At 34.3% G+C, this 11386-nt stretch overlaps 1 non-coding gene across 1 annotated transcript; it reads right to left on the reverse strand.

Moving 5' to 3' along the window:
• Positions 1 to 863: 863 nt before the first annotated feature.
• On the reverse strand, positions 864 to 980 carry LOC120302924. The gene has a single exon (XR_005555283.1). It is a non-coding gene; the product is annotated as a U5 spliceosomal RNA (small nuclear RNA).
• Between the last annotated feature and the right edge of the window lie 10406 nt (positions 981 to 11386).

The raw sequence follows: 11386 nt of genomic DNA on the forward strand, positions 1-11386 counted from the left end.
ATCTAAGTAACTGTCTATAAGACACCATATCCATTTTAGCACCTCTTTTTATTCCTTCTATCGCATGCCAAGGTATAGCCCATAATGGTACTTTAAAATCACTTTTATAATATTTTCTCCAAGTCCTAAGTAAAGAAATTCTTAAAATATGAGCTTTAAAGACCCAATCCATTTTTTTATTAAATATTAAATAGGCATGCCACCCAAAAAGTAAATCCCATCCCTCTAGATGGAGTATCTCAGGATTTGTCAAATTTACCCAGTCACTAATTAGTGTTAAAACCACCGCATCATAGTATAATTTCAAATTCGGTGCCTTGAGTCCACCCCTCTCACGGAAGTCTTGCATAATTTTAAACTTAACCCTTGGCTTTTTCCCTGCCCAAATAAATTTATTAAGACCTTTCTGCCATTCGCTTAGATTAATCTCATTCTTCAAAATCGGTAACATTTGAAACAAAAAGAGAAACTTGGGTAGAATATTCATTTTTATCACTGCAATTCTTCCCATGAGGGATAATTGCAACTTCTCCCAATTCTTCAAGTCTTTCTGTACCCTAACCCACAAACTTTCATAGTTATTTTTAAATAGTTTTGCATTAGAAACAGATAACATCACCCCCAAATATTTTACCTTATTGACAATTTCAAAACCCGTCAAATTAACCAAGGTCTGCTTCTCCTGACTAGTCATATTTTTAGATAAAATTTTAGTCTTATTAACATTAATCTTAAAACCCGAGACCAAGCCATAATAATGAATCAATTGTAATAACTTTACTACAGAATGAGTAGGTTGCGACAAAGTAACCACCAAGTCATCCGCAAAAGCTCTTAACTTGTATTCTTTTTTATTAACTTCTATTCCTTTAATTTCCTGCGACTCTCGAATTTTGATGAAAACTCATAAATGTTCCTCTCCACGGAAATCTTTAGTAAAAGGCGAAAGATTTATACGATCTGAAGAGAAACCAGAGTATAATGTTTCAATTTTAAATGATTCATATTTTTTTTAAAAAAAATATTTTATTGGTTTTTTAATTTTTAAGAAAAAGTACTCAGGGCATACCGTGGTGTTTGGGTAATCAGACATTCCAAAGTAAAACATAAATAAACAATTCAACTCAATACATTTACTGTCTCCTCTCTATTTCCCTCAAATAACATAATACGTTTAAAATATTCCATTTCTAAATTAAATTTCTATTACTACTAAATCTGTTTTAAAACTTTATCAGTTTACAATTACCAAAATCAAATTTAACTTTAAATCAGCAAGTTATTAATTCAGGTATCCCTTCCAGATATATTCTAGTTCTTAATTTCTCTCATCCCTCCTTTTATCACCAATCTCATTTATTTCTTCTTCCATTACACAATAGCTATCTTAGTTAAAAAATAATGTTAAACCTTAATTCACTTCAATTCATTACAGAAACTTCAAATTTCATCCAATTGATTGTCATACCTTATCACATCTATGTTATGGTACAAAAAAATCATCTAAGTTAAAACACTCCATTAATTATTAAAACCATCCCAATCTAAAAAATCAACATTTTTTCAATTCCAATACATAATTTTCATCAAAATAAATCTGTTATTCCAAAAAGTATTCTTAATCTATTTAAAATATCTTTTCTAAAAATCACCCTCAGATATATATATATGTTTATATTTTTTCTTGCTTCTAACTCTAAATCATAATTCTTAAAACAAACCATAAATCAAACATTGCCTTTAAATCCATTATACAATTTTAAATTTCTCTTTTCAGTCTAATTCTGGCTTTTTTCCTGTGGCAAACAGGTTTCCCTAGGGACGCTTCCCTTTCAGCCAGTAAATCTGTCTTTGTTGCTTGCAGTAGCCTTTGAAATAATAGCAATCCCATCCTCTGCATTAGATGTCTATTTCTCTCCTCCTTGAAGGGTTGTTGCTTTGTAGTTTGAAGTCTCAGTCTTTGCTTCTTCAGTTCCTCTAAGTTGCAGATGGAAGGTTTGTAAGCTAGAATACGTTCCTCTTTTATCTCTGTTAATTCCTCTTCTAGTATGTTTTGATTTATACCATAGTCAGATGAAGCCTGGATATCCATTTGAACATTTGAAGTGAAATTTCTGGATCTTAGTTCTGTAGTAAACTTTTTCATTGTAGCACATATTTCTGCAGTAGCCTCATTGATCTTTTACAGTATAAGTGTACAGTTTAATTGTGACTGAGGTTTCTCCATTTTGATAGTGATTAAAAAGAATCTCTTTTTTCTTTTCTTTCTTTTTTTTGGTGGAGGCTATATTTGATATAATTTAGGCAATATCCACCCCCATAGTTCCCACAGCTACCCAGCTTATCTTTTCTCTTCAAAAGTGTTTTGAAGGTCAGATCTGTTCCATCTTCACACCAAGTAACCAGACGTTGCAGTTTTAAATTTTTGCCACTAGATGTCCTCATTAAATTAAAAAAGGTCTTTTCCAGAAACCATTTCCTTTTTTCCTATCTTTTAAAGTATAATGTGACAAAGAAATAATCTTCCAGTATAGGATAATAATACAGTTCTTAAAAAGAGAGGAAAAGAAAAATTTTTTTTCCTGTACCCCAAAAAATATAAAAGTAAAATATAGTCTTTAAAATTTTGTTCTATTTTTACAGAACACCTTTCTTCCCAAAGAATGCAGAAGCCGCCTTTTCAAGCCAGGGAAATAATTCCAACAAGGCTCTTTCAGGTACCAAAAACAAAATAGAATAGAGAGAATATAGCAAAGAAAAGTCTCACCCGGATTCACCATGGGGGGTCTTACAGCTTAGATGTTCTTTGACTTGAGGTTTGAAGCAGCAAGGTGATCGGCCATTTTACTGGCTGATCTTCTTCTCCATCGGCCCTCAGAGATAGCTCAGACTGCTAAAGGAGCCGCCACTCTCATCAGACGAGCAGAGCCTCCTCGACAGAGGTCGCACCCTCCAGGGCAACTTTGGACCCGCATAAGGGTCTGCTGGCAGAGGGAAAGCTAGCCGACGAGGAGACAAGTCTGCTTGTCTGACTAGAGACGCCGCGAACCGGAACTGGAAATCTAAATGATTCATATTTTTAATGGTTTTAACATTCTAATTGTTTTATGCTGTGCTTTTATAATGTTGTAAGCCATTTGGACTCACTTACCATGTGAGATAGGCAGCATATAAATTTAATAAATAAATAAATAGTAGCACAAAGAAAAAACAACACACAAAAATAATTGTCAAAAAGAAAAAAAAGTACTCTAACAAAAAAGAAATATCATAGAGGAAAAAGAAAATATAATACGATATATAATATAATTATAAATATAATATAATATGTTGTAATTTCATATATACTTAATGCCAATATTCAAGTATGTATATATTTCTAATACATTCATATGTTTTTTTTTGCAACTTATGAGCAGATTGCCTATGGGCATAGAGTTTGTATGAACTATGGGACTCATTTATACAGAATATAACAGGTTAAAAATTTATTCCAATCTTAACAGCTAAGATAAATTCATTGCCTATTTTTAAAAACAAATATATATTAGGAGAAAGTTGTACAAAAATATAGGCATCAATATAATAGAAATTAAGCATTATATGAGGAAAACGGCTTGCAATACTATACATTTGACCAGACTGCCTTAAAAATGCAAGATATTTCAATGAGCAACAGGTACCCAAATGCATGCAAATTTTAGAGCAAAATTTGATAAGCGTTCTCTATTTCAGTTAATCATACAACCATAAAATCATAGGGTTGGATGGGACTTTGGAGGTCTTCAAATCCATTCCCCTGCCCAAGGCAGGAGTCCCTATAGCATCCCAGACAAATTGCTGTCCAATCTTTTGTGTGCAAACCTCCACTGATGGGGCACCCACAACTGTGGGAGGCAATTAATCATTCTGACTGTCAAGAAATTTCTCCTTATTTCCAGATTGAATCTTCTTCTGACAAAGCTTCCGTCCATTGCTTCTTGTCCTGCCCTCAAGTGCTCTGGAGAATAAATCAACGCCCTCTTCCCTGTGACAACCCTTCAGGTATCAAAAGAGGGCTACTATGTCTCCCCTGAGCCTTCTCTTCATTAGGCCAAACATACAAACATTACAGTTAGCTTTAGAAAAGTGATGAACTTGAGAAAAAGAAAAAGAATTGAGAAAAAAACCTCTACAGATTAATGGAAATAAGAATACTGTGGAGGGGGAAAAATCAAAAATATGTATATACACCCACCTGTAATTTGGAACAGTAGAAACCCCTTTCTTTTTACTTGGGTGTTTGGAGGGAGTTTACAAAAGAGGTCTGTTGCTACACAAAGAAGCTGAGTAGCGACATTTCCCAATGTTTCAAAAGAAGAGAAGTGGCTGTGGCTGAGGAAATAGCAGAGAGCAACTTTTAGTGTGGCTGCTTTAGTGCTTTAAAAAAAAAAACACCCTTTGTACCTGCTCCCATATGTTGGGGAGACTTAAAGGCTTTGCATAGTTCTGGAGATGATACATGGCTCTCTGTGTTGACTGTATTTATTCCTAGTGAAGAATTTATTCCTAGTCCGTCAACCATGGCTGTGTTTTTGTTCCCTAGAGAAAAGGGTGCCCATTTTCCATCTGACCAATACTTAAAATGCTTAAAAAAGCAAAATGCTTGGCCTCGGAGAAGGTCTAGCCAGAGATGCCTGGAATGACTGAAGCCCATAGTTTTGTTCTTTTGTGGAGGAGGGAGAGAGGGTGGGAGAGGGAGAGGGAGAGGGAGAGGGAGGGAGGGAACGAGGGAGAGAAAGAGATTATTGGATAAAACATGGGATCAAAAAATAGTCCCCTTTGCTTTTGGAGAACTTTACACATTGTAACTCAGCTGCTGATCTTCTGCTTTGCTACTGTAGACATTATCAAAGATGGGTTATGTGGGTGAAAAATGAATTTGTATTGTGAAGTTTTCAGGTTTTTTTTTGTTTTGCTTCTTTTTATGCAGGGATTCCCTCTGAAGATTATTTCAAGGATTTTTCCAAGTAAAATGGTGCTTGTCCTGCTGATCAAACCGAGGAAGAAGAACAGGAGATAGGCAATCCTTAAAAATATCGTAAGGGTGGCACCTACCCCATTAAAGGAGAAGCTGAGTAAAAGGTAATAATAATAATAATAATAATAATAATAATAATAATAATAATAATAATAATAATAATAATCCCCCCAGTGAGGCACTACCTTGACCCCCAGTGAGGCACTACCTTGACGTGGTTGTGGGGCTTGTGTACTCTGAGGAAGATGAGAGCTATGCCAGAGGTTCAACCATACTGGACAGGTCTCATCAGAGGAGTCAGACAAAGAGTGTCTCTCCCATAAAAAATATGGTGAGACGTAAATTGCAGAATGCCATACCGGCTCGGACGTCGCCCGGGTTAACAAGGTCCGCACTAGATATTGGAGTTCCTGGATATCTGGTGAAAAATGGGTTACAGGACTCAGGACTGTTGGCTGAGCAACCAGGGCCAGCAGCTGCAGAACTACTGGAAGAAAAGGTGTTTACCCGTCGCAGATACACAGTGATGGAAAACAAAGAAATAATGATCTGTTACTACAGATCAAGTCCAACAAGACGAGGATATCTAAAACGAATGCACCAATTCTGGAAAGAACAACATCCAGAATCAGAAATAACAGAACAGAGACTAGCAGATCAACGCCGATTTATAACACGAAATAAAGTATTTACAGAAACAGAATTGGACGAACTGCAAAGGTTTACCCAGGGCAAAGAAATCAAAGCCTTACAAGAAGTAATTCAGAATGTAGAGGCAAACCAGGGGGAGTTGGCAGTGAAAGAATCCAGTAGAGATATACAACTGTTCTCATTTGGAAACCAGGCACCTCTTCCTCTGGAAGAACAAAACCCTCTAACTAAAGAAATAAAAAAATTGAAACAAAGAATAACTGAGCATCTAGAACAGCACAAAAACAACAGAATAAGGCTGCCTGCATTGAAGCTTGTTTCAAAGAAACAGCTAGCACAAGCATTAAAAGATGCAAATACTGCAATAGCAAGTATAAGCACCAATTCACTGCAAGAAACAAACCAACTAATGTACAGCACAGCTGCAGTTATAACTGAATACCTGGGATGCAAAATCAACAAAGAAGAAAAACAAACAAACAGTGCACCACAAAAATGGAAGGTTAGACTAGAAAATAAGATCAGCAAGTTAAGATCACATGCAAGCAAGCTAGAACAGATGAAAGAAAAGAAGCTGAAGAACAAGAAGACCAAAGAATACCTAATCAAGAAATACCACTTAGAAACAAGGAAGATCAAGGAAGCACTGGAAATAATAAAGCAACAAATAACAGCTATAGCCAGGAAAATCAGTAGATATGAAGCTCGAATTGCAAACTATAGGCAGAACCTCCAATTTCAATCCAATCAGAAACGTTTCTACCAATCCATCAATGGAGAAACTGCAAGGAATCAGTCAGTACCTGACAAGGAAGAAACAGTGCAATTCTGGAAGCAGATATGGGATAACCCAAAGAAATACAACAAGGATGCGGCTTGGTTAAAAGAGGTGGATGCAAATAAAACAGAAGTTGAAATGAAAGAACTAGTAATAACAACAAAAATGGTAGAAAAAAGAGCAAAGAAAATCAAAAATTGGTCAGCACCAGGTGAAGATGAACTGCATGGGTTTTGGTTGAAACATCTAACTGTTATACACCCACTCATTGCCAAGCAGTTCAACAATATACTACAGGGAGGAGAAATTGAAAAGTGGCTAACAACTGGGAAAACCTACCTAATAATGAAAAATCCAGCAAAAGGGGCAACACCAGGCAACTACAGGCCAATTACCTGCTTACCAACAACTTTCAAATTACTAACTGGTGTGGTAGCTGATGCAGTACAACAGCATCTAGTTGAAAACAATCTCTTTCCACCTGAGCAGAAAGGAAACCGCCCAATAGCAGAGGAACAAAAGATCAACTCCTAATAGACAAATGATCTTGGAAAACTGCAAGAGAAGGAAGACCAACCTGAATGTGGCATGGATTGACTACAAAAAGGCATTTGACTCTCTGCCACATGATTGGATAATAAAGTGCCTAGAAATAACAGGAGTCAGTAGAAACATCAGAAAATTTGTGCAAAGATCGATGGCACAATGGAAGACACAGTTGCAGATCAATGGTGAGAAGCTGGGAGAGGTTAATATCAAGAGAGGAATATTTCAAGGAGATTCATTATCACCATTACTATTTGTTATTGCACTGTTTCCTCTGTCAACAATACTGAATAACTCAGGACATGGCTATCAAACATCAAAAACATCTGCTAGACTATCCCACCTCCTTTACATGGATGATCTGAAGCTGTATGGAAAAACATCATCTGAAATAGAATCGCTGCTCAACACTGTCCGTATATATAGCCAAGATATTGTAATGGAGTTTGGCTTGGACAAATGTGCCACACTTACTATCAAACAAGGAAAAATAGTGAAAACTGAAGGAATCAAGATGCCCCACGAAAATAACATTAAGAGTCTGGATGAGGAAGAGTACTACAAATACTTGGTATCCTTCAAGCTGACAACATCAAGCACACTGAAGTCAAGAAAAAGATTAGAGGTGAATACATCAAGAGAGTGAAGAAGATCTTAAAAGTCCAAACTCAATGGAGGAAATACCATAAAGGCAATCAACACCTGGGCAATCCCAGTCATTAGGTACACAGCTGGAATAGTGGACTGGACTCAAGCAGAACTAAAAGCACTGGATAGGCAGACCAGAAAAATAATGACAATGAATCATGCCCTTCATCCACGAAGTGACATTGATAGACTTTATCTACCAAGGCAAATAGGTGGGCGTGGAATGCTACAAGTACATCAGATGGTTGAAGAAGAAAAAATGGCTTTGGAAGAATATCTGAAGAACAATGATGAAGATGCACTGAAATTAGTATATCAGTAAGGTTTACTAACTACTGGAGAGACCAAAGTGGCCTACAAGAAAGACCAAATGAAGAACAGAATAGAGGCATGGGAAGACAAAGCACTACATGGCCAATACATGAAAAAAATAGCTGGGAAAGCAGATAATAATAAAACCTTGCAATGGCTAAGAGCAGGAAAATTGAAGAAAGAGACCGAGGGACTAATTCTGGCTGCACACGACCAAGCCTTAAGGACAAATGCATACAAAGTCAAAATTGAGAAGACAGCAACAGACAGTAAGTGCCGCCTATGCAAAGAAGCTGAAGAAACAGTGGACCACTTGGTAAGCTGTTGCAAGCAGATTGCACAGACTGATTACAAGCAGCGACATGACAAAGTAGCAACAATGGTGCATTGGAAGATCTGCAAAAAATATCATTTGCCTGTAAGCAAAAACTGGTGGGATCCTAAAATAGAGAAAGTCATAGAAAATGATAAAATTAAACTGCTCTGGGACTTCAGAATTCAAACAGACAAGCACCTGCAACATAACACCCCAGACTTAACAATTGTCGATAAGAAGACAAAAAGTCAGAGGAGGAAGGGGGGGGGGGGAGAGGGTGGATAGTGGCGTGGGGCAGTGCTGGAGACAGCAGAATAAGAGAAAGAACTGGAGAAGATAAAAATACAAAAGACCTACAAATAGAAATAGAAAGACTGTGGCAAAAGCAAGCAGGTAGTACACAATAGTCCATAGGCGCCTTGGGTGCAATCCCCAAAACAACTGGACAACCACTTGACACAATTGGCATTGACAAATTGCTATTAGTCAATTGCCAAAGGCGGTCCTACTAGGAACTGCTTCCATCCCGAATAGACTGTAATACCATCAAACATCCACATCTGCCTATCCCAGGTCCTGGGTAAGGACTCGATAGGTAGACAAAAATGCGCAAATCCATCTGAACAGCTTGCTGACTGTGCGATGGGAAAATCACTAATAATAATATAATAATAATAATAATAATAATAATAATAATAATAATAATAATAATAATAATAATAATATAAAAGAATTGAAACAAAGAATAACTGAGCATCTAGAACAGCACAAAAACAACAGAATAAGGCTACCTGCATTGAAGCTTATTCCAAAGAAACAGCTAGCACAAACATTAAAAGATGCAAATACTGCAATATCAAGTATAAGCACCAATTCACTGCAAGAAACAAATCAACTAATGTACAGCACAGCTGCAGTTATAACAGAATACCTGGGATGCAAAATCAACAAAAAAGAAAAACAAACAAACAGTGCACCAGAAAAATGGAAGGTTAGACTAGAAAATAAGATCAGCAAGTTAAGATCACATGCAAGCAAGCTAGAACAGATGAAAGAAAAGAAGCTGAAGAACAAGAAGACCAAAGAATACCTAATCAAGAAATACCACTTAGAAACAAGGAAGATCAAGGAAGCACTGGAAATAATAAAGCAACAAATAACAGCTATAGCCAGGAAAATCAGTAGATATGAAGCTCGAATTGCAAACTATAGGCAGAACCTCCAATTTCAATCCAATCAGAAACGTTTCTACCAATCCATCAATGGAGAAACTGCAAGGAATCAGTCAGTACCTGACAAGGAAGAAACAGTGCAGTTCTGGAAGCAGATATGGGATAACCCAAAGAAATACAACAAGGATGCGGCTTGGTTAAAAGAGGTGGATGCAAATAAAACAGAAGTTGAAATGAAAGAACTAGTAATAACAACAAAAATGGTAGAAAAAAGAGCAAAGAAAATCAAAAATTGGTCAGCACCAGGTGAAGATGAACTGCATGGGTTTTGGTTGAAACATCTAACTGTTATACACCCACTCATTGCCAAGCAGTTCAACAATATACTACAAGGAGGAGAAATTGAAAAGTGGCTAACAACTGGGAAAACCTACCTAACAATGAAAAATTCAGCAAAAAGGGCAACACCAGGCAACTACAGGCCAATTACCTGCTTACCAACAACTTTCAAATTACTAACTGGTGTGGTAACTGATGCAGTACAACAGCATCTAGTTGAAAACAATCTCTTTCCCCCTGAGCAGAAAGGAAACAACCCCAATAGCAGAGGAACAAAAGATCAACTCCTAATAGACAAAATGATCTTGGAAAACTGCAAGAAAAGGAAGACCAACCTGAATGTGGCATGGATTGACTACAAAAAGGCATTTGACTTTCTGCCACATGACTGGATAATTAAGTGCCTAGAAATAACAGGAGTCAGTAGAAACATCAGAAAATTTGTGCAAAGATCGATGGCACAATGAAAGACACAGTTGTACCTGTAATACCATCAAACATCCACATCTGCCTATCCCAGGTCCTGGGTAAGGACTCGATGGGTAGACAAAATGCCAAATCCAGTCTGAACATCTGGCTGACTGTGCGATGATCAATAATAATAATAATAATAATAATAATAATAATAATAATAATAATAATAATAATAATAATAATAATAATAATAATAAATAATTATTAATAATATAATAATAATATCAATTAATTATTATAATAATTATTATAATATTTATTATAATTATATTTATTAATAAATATAATATTAATAAATATTAATAAATAATAATATTAATAAATATTATTTATTATTATTTATTATTAATAAATATAAATAAATAAATATTTATTAATAAATATAATTATTATATTTATTAATAAATTATATTTATTATAATTATAATAAAATAATAATAATAATAATAATAATAATAATATTAATAATTAATAATAATTAAAACAAACAAACAGTGCACCAGAAAAATGGAAGGTTACACTAGAAAATAAGATCAGCAAGTTAAGATCACATGCAAGCAAGCTAGAGCAGATGAAAGAAAAGAAGCTGAAGATCAATAATAATAATAATAAATTATTAATAATAATTAATTATTAATATAATAATAATAATTATAATATTTATTATAATTATATTTATTAATAAATATAATATTAATAAATATTAATAAATAATAATATTAATAAATATTATTTATTATTATTTATTATTAATAAATATTAATAGATAAATATTTATTAATAAATATAATTATAATTATATTTATTAATAAATTATATTTATTATAATTATAAAATAATAATAATAATAATAATAATAATAATAATAATAATAATAATAATAATAATTAATAATATTAATAATAATTAATAATAATTAAAACAAACAAACAGTGCACCAGAAAAATGGAAGGTTAGACTAGAAAATAAGATCAGCAAGTTAAGATCAGATGCAAGCAAGCTAGAGCAGATGAAAGAAAAGAAGCTGAAGATCAATAATAATAATAATAAATTATTAATAATAATTAATTATTAATATAATAATAATAATTATAATATTTATTATAATTATATTTATTAATAAATATAAT

This window comes from Crotalus tigris, unplaced genomic scaffold (genome assembly GCF_016545835.1).
Source record: "Crotalus tigris isolate CLP2741 ecotype Arizona unplaced genomic scaffold, ASM1654583v1 scf7180000024439.5362192, whole genome shotgun sequence".
Taxonomy (NCBI): domain Eukaryota; kingdom Metazoa; phylum Chordata; class Lepidosauria; order Squamata; family Viperidae; genus Crotalus; species Crotalus tigris.